Below are 12,500 nucleotides of genomic sequence, written 5' to 3'. Positions count from 1 at the left end.
GGTCATGTTTGACCATGGCATCCAAGGGGTTAAAAACCCTAATCGGAGCTTTGCAATTCATTACCATGAAGTGTGAGGAAATCCGGATTCCATGCGAATTGAATATTTCCTGAAATTCAGATCGAATTCCACTTTGTGAGCTTCCATACGCTCATCTCTAATTTTGACCCTTCTTGTGGATCCTGGCTGTAGGATGTCTACTCGTTCTCTTATCCCTGATCAATAAACTTCATTACTTTTTATAATCTCATATTAGAAGATCACCTGATATAATATAAGAAACTGAAGATGAGTAACCTACGGTATTGCTCCTCCTGATGTTTGGCATGACCAACTTTTGTATGAATATTGGAAGATGATATTTGCCATCTTGCCAACACAATGGTGCATCCGTTCAGCTCAGGGCACAACTCTGGGCAGTGTTGATCTGTGTAGGCATTGACAGGCACCAACAACCCTCCACTTAATACTATGGTACTTGCATGAACTTCTAAAGAGCAGAGAAGGCATGTGCACTATTAGACCACACACTATGGTGCAAATGTCCTTTAGGTCGCAAACTATATTGTAAATTTCTCACTAGATCATACACTATAGTATAAATGCCCTTGTAGTCTACACACTAGAGTGTAAATATCCCAGTAGACCATATAGTATAGTGCAAATGTCCTGGTAGACCAAATACTATGGTGGAAATGTCCTGGTAGACCACACACTATGGTGGAAATGTCCTGGTAGACCACACACCAGTGGCGTAACTTGAGGGGGTGCAGTCGCACCAGGGCTCAGGAGCCTTGGGGGGCCCATAAGCACTGGCATCAATATTGAGATTGCATCCAAGGAGAGCCACAGATTACCCTAACCACACATTAACCTGCTTAGTACCTGTAACCATCACTATCAAAAATTCCCTGTAGGGATGAGGTAGGGGGCCCTGGACAAAAGATTGCACGGGGCCCACAAGACTTTAGTTACATCACTGCCACACACTATAGTGTAAATGATCCGTTAGACCACACACCATGGTGTAAAAGTCCTGATGGGCCACATACTATAGTGTAAATGTCCCGTTAGACCACACACTACGGTGTAAATGTCCTGGTAGACCTTACACTATAGTATAAACATCAAGATTGGCCACACACTATTGTGTGAATGCTCAAGTAGTCCGTATACTACAGAAGCAACACATTTCCAGGAAATAACACATGATGGGAGTTATAGATAGAAAATCTAATACCTGGCAGTAGAGTAAGGTTTGTTGGACTTTTTACCATAAATAATGCCAGGACCACCTCTGTTATTTTCGACAGAAATCTGAGAATAAACAACTTGTCTTAGGATCCCATACATGGACATCTTATCTAATGATGTGTGGGTCTTTCTGATCTGCATTATTTACCAATTATACCGTCTTATGATTGGGTTGTCATCTGCCGCGGCCAATTACAGGTGTCTTTTTGTCATGACCACGTCTTGTGAACATTCTTTGAACATGAAGATCTCATCCAACGACCTTTCCATTCTAGAACTGTCACCTTCATCTTGACAACAAAACCGTTCCCTACCGTATCTATGGAAGGTTTCTTTTAATGTATAGATGGAAGATTTCCCTTCTGATATTAATGGGTAAGAACATACAAAATATATGAGCTACGTGTTTACGGACAATCTCCAGGAACACGTCTCGCAGTCTTGCTGCATTTTGAACTTTGAAGTATCACAGTCAACAGATTTAACTACTGACGTATGGATAATATGGCTCGGAGTTGTCAACCTGGAATAAACATTCAATGTGCACATCACGTATCGCCTTCTAGCCAATTTATTTTGTTATGTTGTCTGGCGAAATCTTACCACCTCCATTAATGAATCTGATATGCAGATCAATCAATTTAATCAATGGCACGCTGACTCTTCTATAATTGGCCTTTTATATAAGAAGCCACCTGGTCAGGACCATTGTCATCAAAATGACACCTCCAAGTCAAATACAGTGTAAATGATTACTATAAATTAGGCGTGACATAAATTCATTAGAACGCCGGAACGCTTGGACTTGTGAACTTAAATATCAGCAAAATCTTTGCAAAATGGTCACTTTCATATACATTACCCTTCATTTATATGAAATATAGTTACTGGATTTTCTTAAATTTGCAAATTTCTAAATCGTAAATGGTAAAGTAACTTGTGGAGGAGGAAAGTTGGGTGAAATTAGCTTTTCCATTGAGCTGGGTCTCCTTATAATATCTAATATTACATAACATATAGTCTGGTTTTGTTCACTTCAGTAGAAGGTTTGGATTCGTTGGGTCAAGGACTATGGCTCATGCAGATGGTTACTGTTAATGTGCCACTGTTATGGTTAAGATGGTCAAGGGTCATATCCGAGTAGGTATATCAATGGCAGAATCAGCAGGCAAAGGAGTATCCTAAGAACAAGCCAAGGGTCAGTATTGCGATCAAAACCACACAGTATCAGGTATAGCGCCAAACAGGAAACTAAATTAGTTGGCAACCTGTGTCAGGGGGGAGGGGTATTATATAGGCCTCCTCAGCTGCTCAATGAACTAATCCAGGGAACTTCTGAAAATGCAGACGCCTTCCAGGTTAACACAGTACTCATAAAGGTTAGGGGCAGCATGGTGGCTCAGTGGTTAGCCTTGCAGCATTGGAGTTCTAGGTTCGAATACTACTAAGGACAACATCTGCAAGGAGTTTGTATATTCTCCAGGTGTTTGTGTGGGTTTCCTCCAGGGACAGCCACTGTGTTATACATCCATAAGGAGCCACCCAGTGGTCCAGGAACTAAAGTCTGTGCCAGCTTGCATAGGTTTGGGTTACAATTCCACCAATTTCTTATATTATAGCAAACTTTTTGGGTTGCAGGAGACAGCAAAGTTCCCCCCAAAGACACCACAAACTTTCTGTAAAAATGGAATGTGCTGTGTAAATGTCATAAATTTTTGCACAAAAACATTGTTGACTTCCAACACCAGGAAGAGGGGTTTGTCTCAGAGTATTTTATGGAAATAGTTCTAAAATGATCTGTTCCCCTTTGGAACTATTTCTCACTGCCTAAGAACAATTTTGGACAACAGTGAAGGCAAAGTACAAAGATGAACACACCTCTGACCCATTAACAAACGGGCACACAACTATTGCGATAGAGGAACCAATAACTCCTGCAATTTCTGCCATAGAGGTTTATCCCCTCCTGAGAACTGTAGGGCGACTGTTCATGAGCCGGGGGTCTGCTGTGTTTAGTCCAGATTTTATTGGATTTGCCTAACATTTAGTTTTTAAGTTATTTTCTCGTGACATTGGAAATAATTAATTTAAAAAAAAGAAGCAATTATAAAGGGAGGGAGTCGAATATAATAAAGTGTTAATTGTGACATCGCACATATGTAAAGTGTCCCATCCATGATTTTGTGGTTGAGGAGGCCAGTGGAAATTACAGGCAAGTTATTGTGGACTTGTGGTCAAACATCATGGTGGTGAACAGGATGAGCTTGAGAAGTGGCCAGCCTGAAGTACAGGGTAATATACACAGTGATGTCACAGTACAGGGATAATACACACAGTGATGTCACAGTACAGGGATAATACACACAGTGATGTCACAGTACAGGGATAATATACACAGTGATGTCACAGTACAGGGATAATATACACAGTGATGTCACAGTACAGGATAATACACACAGTGATGTCACAGTACAGGGATAATATACACAGTGATGTCACAGTACAGGATAATACACACAGTGATGTCACAGTACAGGGATAATACACACAGTGATGTCACAGTACAGAGATAATACACACAGTGATGTCACAGTACAGGGATAATACACACAGTGATGTCACAGTACAGGGATAATACACACAGTGATGTCACAGTACAGAGATAATACACACAGTGATGTCACAGTACAGGGATAATATACACAGTGATGTCACAGTACAGGATAATACACACAGTGATGTCACAGTACAGGGATAATATACACAGTGATGTCACAGTACAGGATAATACACACAGTGATGTCACAGTACAGGGATAATATACACAGTGATGTCACAGTACAGGATAATACACACAGTGATGTCACAGTACAGGGATAATACACACAGTGATGTCACAGTACAGGGATAATACACACAGTGATGTCACAGTACAGGGATAATACACACAGTGATGTCACAGTACAGGGATAATACACACAGTGATGTCACAGTACAGGAATAATACACACAGTGATGTCACAGTACAGAGATAATACACACAGTGATGTCACAGTACAGGGATATAATACACACAGTGATGTCACAGTACAGAGATAATACACACAGTGATGTCACAGTACAGGGATAATACACACAGTGATGTCACAGTACAGGGATAATACACACAGTGATGTCACAGTACAGGATAATACACAGTGATGTCACAGTACAGAGATAATACACACAGTGATGTCACAGTACAGGGGTAATACACACAGTGATGTCACAGTACAGGGGTAATACACACAGTGATGTCACAGTACAGGGATAATACACACAGTGATGTCACAGTACAGAGATAATACACAGTGATGTCACAGTACAGGATAATACACACAGTGATGTCACAGTACAGGGATAATACACACAGTGATGTCACAGTACAGGGGTAATACACACAGTGATGTCACAGTACAGGGGTAATACACACAGTGATGTCACAGTACAGGGATAATACACACAGTGATGTCACAGTACAGAGATAATACACACAGTGATGTCACAGTACAGGATAATACACACAGTGATGTCACAGTACAGAGATAATACACACAGTGATGTCACAGTACAGGGATAATACACACAGTGATGTCACAGTACAGGGATAATACACACAGTGATGTCACAGTACAGGATAATACACAGTGATGTCACAGTACAGAGATAATACACACAGTGATGTCACAGTACAGGGATAATACACACAGTGATGTAACAGTATAGGGATAATACACACAGCGATGTCACAGTACAGGGATAATACACACAGTGATGTAACAGTATAGGGATAATACACACAGTGATGTCACAGTACAGGATAATACACACAGTGATGTCACAGTACAGGATAATACACACAGTGATGTCACAGTACAGAGATAATACACACAGTGATGTCACAGTACAGGGATAATACACACAGTGATGTCACAGTACAGAGATAATACACACAGTGATGTCACAGTATAGGGATATAATACACACAGTGATGTCACAGTACAGGGATATAATACACACAGTGATGTCACAGTACAGGGATAATACACACAGTGATGTCACAGTACAGGGGTAATACACACAGTGATGTCACAGTACAGGGGTAATACACACAGTGATGTCACAGTACAGAGATAATACACACAGTGATGTCACAGTACAGGATAATACACACAGTGATGTCACAGTACAGGGATAATACACACAGTAATGTCACAGTACAGAGATAATACACACAGTGGTGTCACAGTACAGGATAATACACACAGTGATGTCACAGTACAGAGATAATACACACAGTGATGTCACAGTACAGGATAATACACACAGTGATGTCACAGTACAGAGATAATACACACAGTGATGTCACAGTACAGAGATAATACACAGTGATGTCACAGTACAGGATAATACACACAGTGATGTCACAGTACAGAGATAATATACACAGTGATGTCACAGTACAGGGATAATACACACAGTGATGTCACAGTACAGGGGTAATACACACAGTGATGTCACAGTACAGGGGTAATACACACAGTGATGTCACAGTACAGGGATAATACACACAGTGATGTCACAGTACAGAGATAATACACAGTGATGTCACAGTACAGGATAATACACACAGTGATGTCACAGTACAGGGATAATACACACAGTGATGTCACAGTACAGGGGTAATACACACAGTGATGTCACAGTACAGGGGTAATACACACAGTGATGTCACAGTACAGGGATAATACACACAGTGATGTCACAGTACAGAGATAATACACACAGTGATGTCACAGTACAGGATAATACACACAGTGATGTCACAGTACAGGATAATACACACAGTGATGTCACAGTACAGAGATAATACACACAGTGATGTCACAGTACAGGGATAATACACACAGTGATGTCACAGTACAGGGATAATACACACAGTGATGTCACAGTACAGGATAATACACAGTGATGTCACAGTACAGAGATAATACACACAGTGATGTCACAGTACAGGGATAATACACACAGTGATGTAACAGTATAGGGATAATACACACAGCGATGTCACAGTACAGAGATAATACACACAGTGATGTCACAGTACAGGGATAATACACACAGTGATGTAACAGTATAGGGATAATACACACAGTGATGTCACAGTACAGGATAATACACACAGTGATGTCACAGTACAGGATAATACACACAGTGATGTCACAGTACAGAGATAATACACACAGTGATGTCACAGTACAGGGATAATACACACAGTGATGTCACAGTACAGAGATAATACACACAGTGATGTCACAGTATAGGGATATAATACACACAGTGATGTCACAGTACAGGGATATAATACACACAGTGATGTCACAGTACAGGGATAATACACACAGTGATGTCACAGTACAGGGGTAATACACACAGTGATGTCACAGTACAGGGGTAATACACACAGTGATGTCACAGTACAGAGATAATACACACAGTGATGTCACAGTACAGGATAATACACACAGTGATGTCACAGTACAGGGATAATACACACAGTAATGTCACAGTACAGAGATAATACACACAGTGGTGTCACAGTACAGGATAATACACACAGTGATGTCACAGTACAGAGATAATACACACAGTGATGTCACAGTACAGGATAATACACACAGTGATGTCACAGTACAGAGATAATACACACAGTGATGTCACAGTACAGAGATAATACACAGTGATGTCACAGTACAGGATAATACACACAGTGATGTCACAGTACAGAGATAATATACACAGTGATGTCACAGTACAGGGATTAAACACACAATGATGTGACAGTTGTATATAAGGTATATATATATATATATATCCCAGCACTGATCTGTATACTCCTCTCAGGGGTAATACACACAGTGATGTCACAGTACAGGGATAATACACACAGTGATGTCACAGTACAGAGATAATACACACAGTGATGTCACAGTACAGGATAATACACACAGTGATGTCACAGTACAGGATAATACACACAGTGATGTCACAGTACAGAGATAATACACACAGTGATGTCACAGTACAGGGATAATACACACAGTGATGTCACAGTACAGGGATAATACACACAGTGATGTCACAGTACAGGATAATACACAGTGATGTCACAGTACAGAGATAATACACACAGTGATGTCACAGTACAGGGATAATACACACAGTGATGTAACAGTATAGGGATAATACACACAGCGATGTCACAGTACAGAGATAATACACACAGTGATGTCACAGTACAGGGATAATACACACAGTGATGTAACAGTATAGGGATAATACACACAGTGATGTCACAGTACAGGATAATACACACAGTGATGTCACAGTACAGGATAATACACACAGTGATGTCACAGTACAGAGATAATACACACAGTGATGTCACAGTACAGGGATAATACACACAGTGATGTCACAGTACAGAGATAATACACACAGTGATGTCACAGTATAGGGATATAATACACACAGTGATGTCACAGTACAGGGATATAATACACACAGTGATGTCACAGTACAGGGATAATACACACAGTGATGTCACAGTACAGGGGTAATACACACAGTGATGTCACAGTACAGGGGTAATACACACAGTGATGTCACAGTACAGAGATAATACACACAGTGATGTCACAGTACAGGATAATACACACAGTGATGTCACAGTACAGGGATAATACACACAGTAATGTCACAGTACAGAGAATACACACAGTGATGTCACAGTACAGGGATAATACACACAGTAATGTCACAGTACAGAGATAATACACACAGTGGTGTCACAGTACAGGATAATACACACAGTGATGTCACAGTACAGAGATAATACACACAGTGATGTCACAGTACAGGATAATACACACAGTGATGTCACAGTACAGAGATAATACACACAGTGATGTCACAGTACAGAGATAATACACAGTGATGTCACAGTACAGGATAATACACACAGTGATGTCACAGTACAGAGATAATATACACAGTGATGTCACAGTACAGGGATTAAACACACAATGATGTGACAGTTGTATATAAGGTATATATATATATATATATCCCAGCACTGATCTGTATACTCCTCTCCCTACAGTACAACTTGTATATAGATATATATAGCACAGCACTGATCTATATACTCCTCTCCCTACAGTCCCACTTGTATAGATAGATAGATAGATAGATAGATAGATAGATAGATAGATAGATAGATAGATAGATAGATAGGACAGCACTGATCTATATACTCCTCTCCCTACATCCCCAGTTGTTTCATGTGAATCCCCTTTCTGGACGCTCGGGTCTATACCATTCATTTACAGAAACTCTTTTTTCTATATAAATCGCAGCTTTCGGTGGCGGCCTGTGTACCTGGCAGGAGAAATGAGGACACACTTGTTTTTGAGGAAAGATCTATTGCAGCTGTGAATGTCACAGTGAAAAACGCTGAAATATTTATTAGCAGCTGGGACCAATATCTGCTGTCGATTGCGCTGAAAGTTTTCTTCCAAAGCCATTTCATGAAAGCAAAGACTCTGGTAAATACAAAGACCAAAGTTTTATTACTTGAAAGTCTTATGAAATTCGAGGTGCTGATACATTGTACGCTGGACGGGAATCTACGGGAGCCGCCACTTATTATACTGGTTTCATGAACACGCCATATGGTCCGTAGCAGTATTAGAGTTCTGTTCAGTCCTTATATGAGGCAGGAAGGGGTCACATACATAACAATGGTGCAAGAATACAAAATATATAGCACGTATATACACCACGTGCAATCCCTATAAGTGCAGATAAAGGAGTCCGTCCAAAATGTTTCCCAAACCAATAATAATGCCATGTACTGGACATTAATAGGAGCTGAGACCTACCTTTGTGGCCACTAACTGATGATGCAATGCAGACATAATCATCTTTATATGAATATACAACTCCACCTGCAAGTGCACTGGGGGCGGAGCCTTATTTGACAGATTTGCCTACAAGCAGTTGCAAATGCTTTGACTTTCCTCTGGAATTGGAGTCTAGTGTCTCCACTTTAGGCTTAACATTTCCAGCCTATGCTATTATCATGTCCCACATCTGTAAGTAAATCTCTCAGGTCAGGCTCCGCCCCTAGTGCACTTAAAGGCTGATTTTTATCTCTGCCTTGTTTTATTGGTTTGTGACCACCCGGGTGTGTTTATATTTCTGCTCCTAATCTAATCTAGGGATTTCTCCATTCCCTATGGAATAAGTTACTCATTGCTGACCACTGGGACTCCAATGGATCATGAAAACTGAGGATACTTATGGAAGAAACCATGGTCATACAGGGGCTGTACTTGTCTCTCTAGTACTCTCAATGACGTAACCATCCTCTATACAGACCCTGTTCTTGTCATCCCTAGACTTTCACCAATTCCTGACTCCATTCCCTACACCATAAGTAGTGTCGTTCCACTATTTGCCATTCTAGGGCACCCATCGCTGTCCCTTGGGATCTCTAGGGTGATACACATAGGAAATCTTCCATCAATGACTTATATGACAAATCTTACAAGACTTGGAATTATTGGATGGAGTTCCATATCTGTGCGGAGTACTCCAGACTCCTGGGTCAGACCACAGGTATGATGGTCTCCACACCCCCCATGTTATAACTATATTTAGCCTGGGTAGCTTCCCTCATTGGGTCCCTTCTTCCCTTTCGTTCCCACCTCTTTCTATCCTAACTAATTCCTGCCCTTCTGTTTTTGGTACTGAATTATGATGATTTGCCTCATACTATATTGATGACTCCACTTCAGGTGAAATTGTTCTTTTTGGGGCTTTTATGGTATGGGGGGGGGGGGGTCTGTTCTATATCCTGCCCTGGGCTGGGCCTTAACTTGTATGTTATTGTCACACCTTTATGTCCCTTATAAAATGATTTAAAAAAATTGGAAAAAAATAACTTACTGCATCCAGGGCAGAGGAAAGGCTTCTGCTACAGCTACAGCCAGTTGTCTTACAAAGGTTTCTGCTACAGCCAGTTGTCTTACAAAGGTTTCTGCTACAGCTACAGCCAGTTGTCTTACAAAGGTTTCTGCTACAGCTGCAGCCAGTTGTCATACAAAGGTTTCTGCTACAGCTACAGCCAGTTGTCTTACAAAGGTTTCTGCTACAGCCAGTTGTCTTACAAAGGTTTCTGCTACAGCTGCAGCCAGTTGTCTTACAAAGGTTTCTGCTACAGCCAGTTGTCTTACAAAGGTTTCTGCTACAGCTGCAGCCAGTTGTCTTACAAAGGTTTCTGCTACAGCCAGTTGTCTTACAAAGGTTTCTGCTACAGCTACAGCCAGTTGTCTTACAAAGGTTTCTGCTACAGCCAGTTGTCTTACAAAGGTTTCTGCTACAGCTACAGCCAGTTGTCTTACAAAGGTTTCTGCTACAGCTACAGCCAATTGTCTTACAAAGGTTTCTGCTACAGTTACAGCCAGTTGTCTTACAGTCAGACACAAAACCTCGAGTAGGAGAAAGAGGGGACACGACTGATCTGAGATGCAGAAAAAAATCTGGGTTTCCATATTTATCACTTTGAATTGCAATATGAGATTAATAGGATCAAAGGATTGGGGCAGATTAGGATACTTTTTATGGCCTATCCTCAGGACACAACAGCTCAGTTGTCATTAATATCAACGTTAGCTGAGATGCAGTAACAGTGCTTGGCCACTATACAATATATAGAGCCACCCGCTTACCGATCTATGTACTATATAGTATAGGTGAAGCAATCCCAAACTGTTGTCTTCTCACCTTGATATCTATTCTAAAAATAGGCAAAAAAATTATTTAAAAAATCCTGTCCAACCCCTTTAAGGAAGCAATGTCTTTTTTCTTTTGTTAATGCATTTTTTTTATATATTTTATGATGCTTTAAACTATGACAGTAACTTTTAATAAATAAGAATAAAATAAAAGATTAAATAAATAAATAAATTAAATAAATAAATAAATAAAATAATCAGATAAAAAATATATATTTATTGAATTTATTTATATATGTGATAGAAATGTATTTTTGAATACGAATTTTGCGTCCTCATCTAGGAATGAGATTATTGCAATAAGACAATGTAAAGGAAAATAATTTCCAGCAGACAAGCTTTAGCACGCCGCGCTCTGCACTGCACCTTGCTTTCTCACTGTCATTCTGCAGACAGATCCTGGGTTGTTTCCTGTCACCCAGCGGAGCAGGCGGCTCACCAGTAAGCACAGTTGGACAGGCCCTAATTAGCGATACTTGGGGTAGTCAGTACCAGTGTCTGTGTCAGCATCTCACTTAAACAGCAATACAGCGGTGAGCCGGCGCTGACAGCCCCGAACACACAACATCAGGTCTCTCACTTTCACCTACAGCAATACAATGAATGTTGCTTGACTGAGAATGTTATGGGGGAATGTGTAAAATAATGTTCCCTATGTAAATGAGCCTCAAATGAACCTGTCAGCTTTTATTTTTGCCTCCCTTGTTACATTGTATCAAAGACCAAAAAATTGACCTAAAATGCTTTACATCCGTTTCCAGCCCGGGAAATTTTTTTTAATGATAACAAAGCTGTCAAGATGTCACTTTAGGATCTTTTCCTCCATTATTTACCCATCCAAATAGTTAACGGCTCTGAATATGTTGTTTTCCCGCGGTACGTACAAGGAATTCAGCAAATTGCAACGTGGTAAACAAAATGTGTTTGTAGGGAGGGATGAGCGAGATAATACAGTGGGGGTAATTAGGATATAGGAGGTAATGGGAAGTATTGGAATGGACGGCCGAGAGAGAAGAGGATTCAGTAAGGACATTGTATCAGTAATATATTGGGGGTATTTACTGACTCCTCTACATCAGAAAGGTGGCGGAGGTTGTACCGGAATCTGCACCAGATTCTATAATGGAGATAAGTTTTCTGGCAGATGATACAGATATCAGTCACTTTATACACATCAATTTAGGGAGGCAACAATCCGCGTGGTCAGCGCCATAGTCAAGGCGTCCATGTCCAAAGAGCCAGTCATCTCTGGTTAAATGATATTGGGGATAAAACAGAAGCTATAAAAAATATGATGTGGACATTGGATGCCGCAGGTCTGTCTTCATTATCAAACTAGATAGATAG

The sequence above is a fragment of the Leptodactylus fuscus genome, chromosome 8, assembly GCF_031893055.1.
Source record: "Leptodactylus fuscus isolate aLepFus1 chromosome 8, aLepFus1.hap2, whole genome shotgun sequence".
NCBI lineage: Eukaryota > Metazoa > Chordata > Amphibia > Anura > Leptodactylidae > Leptodactylus > Leptodactylus fuscus.
This window is presented reverse-complemented; position numbering follows the sequence as displayed.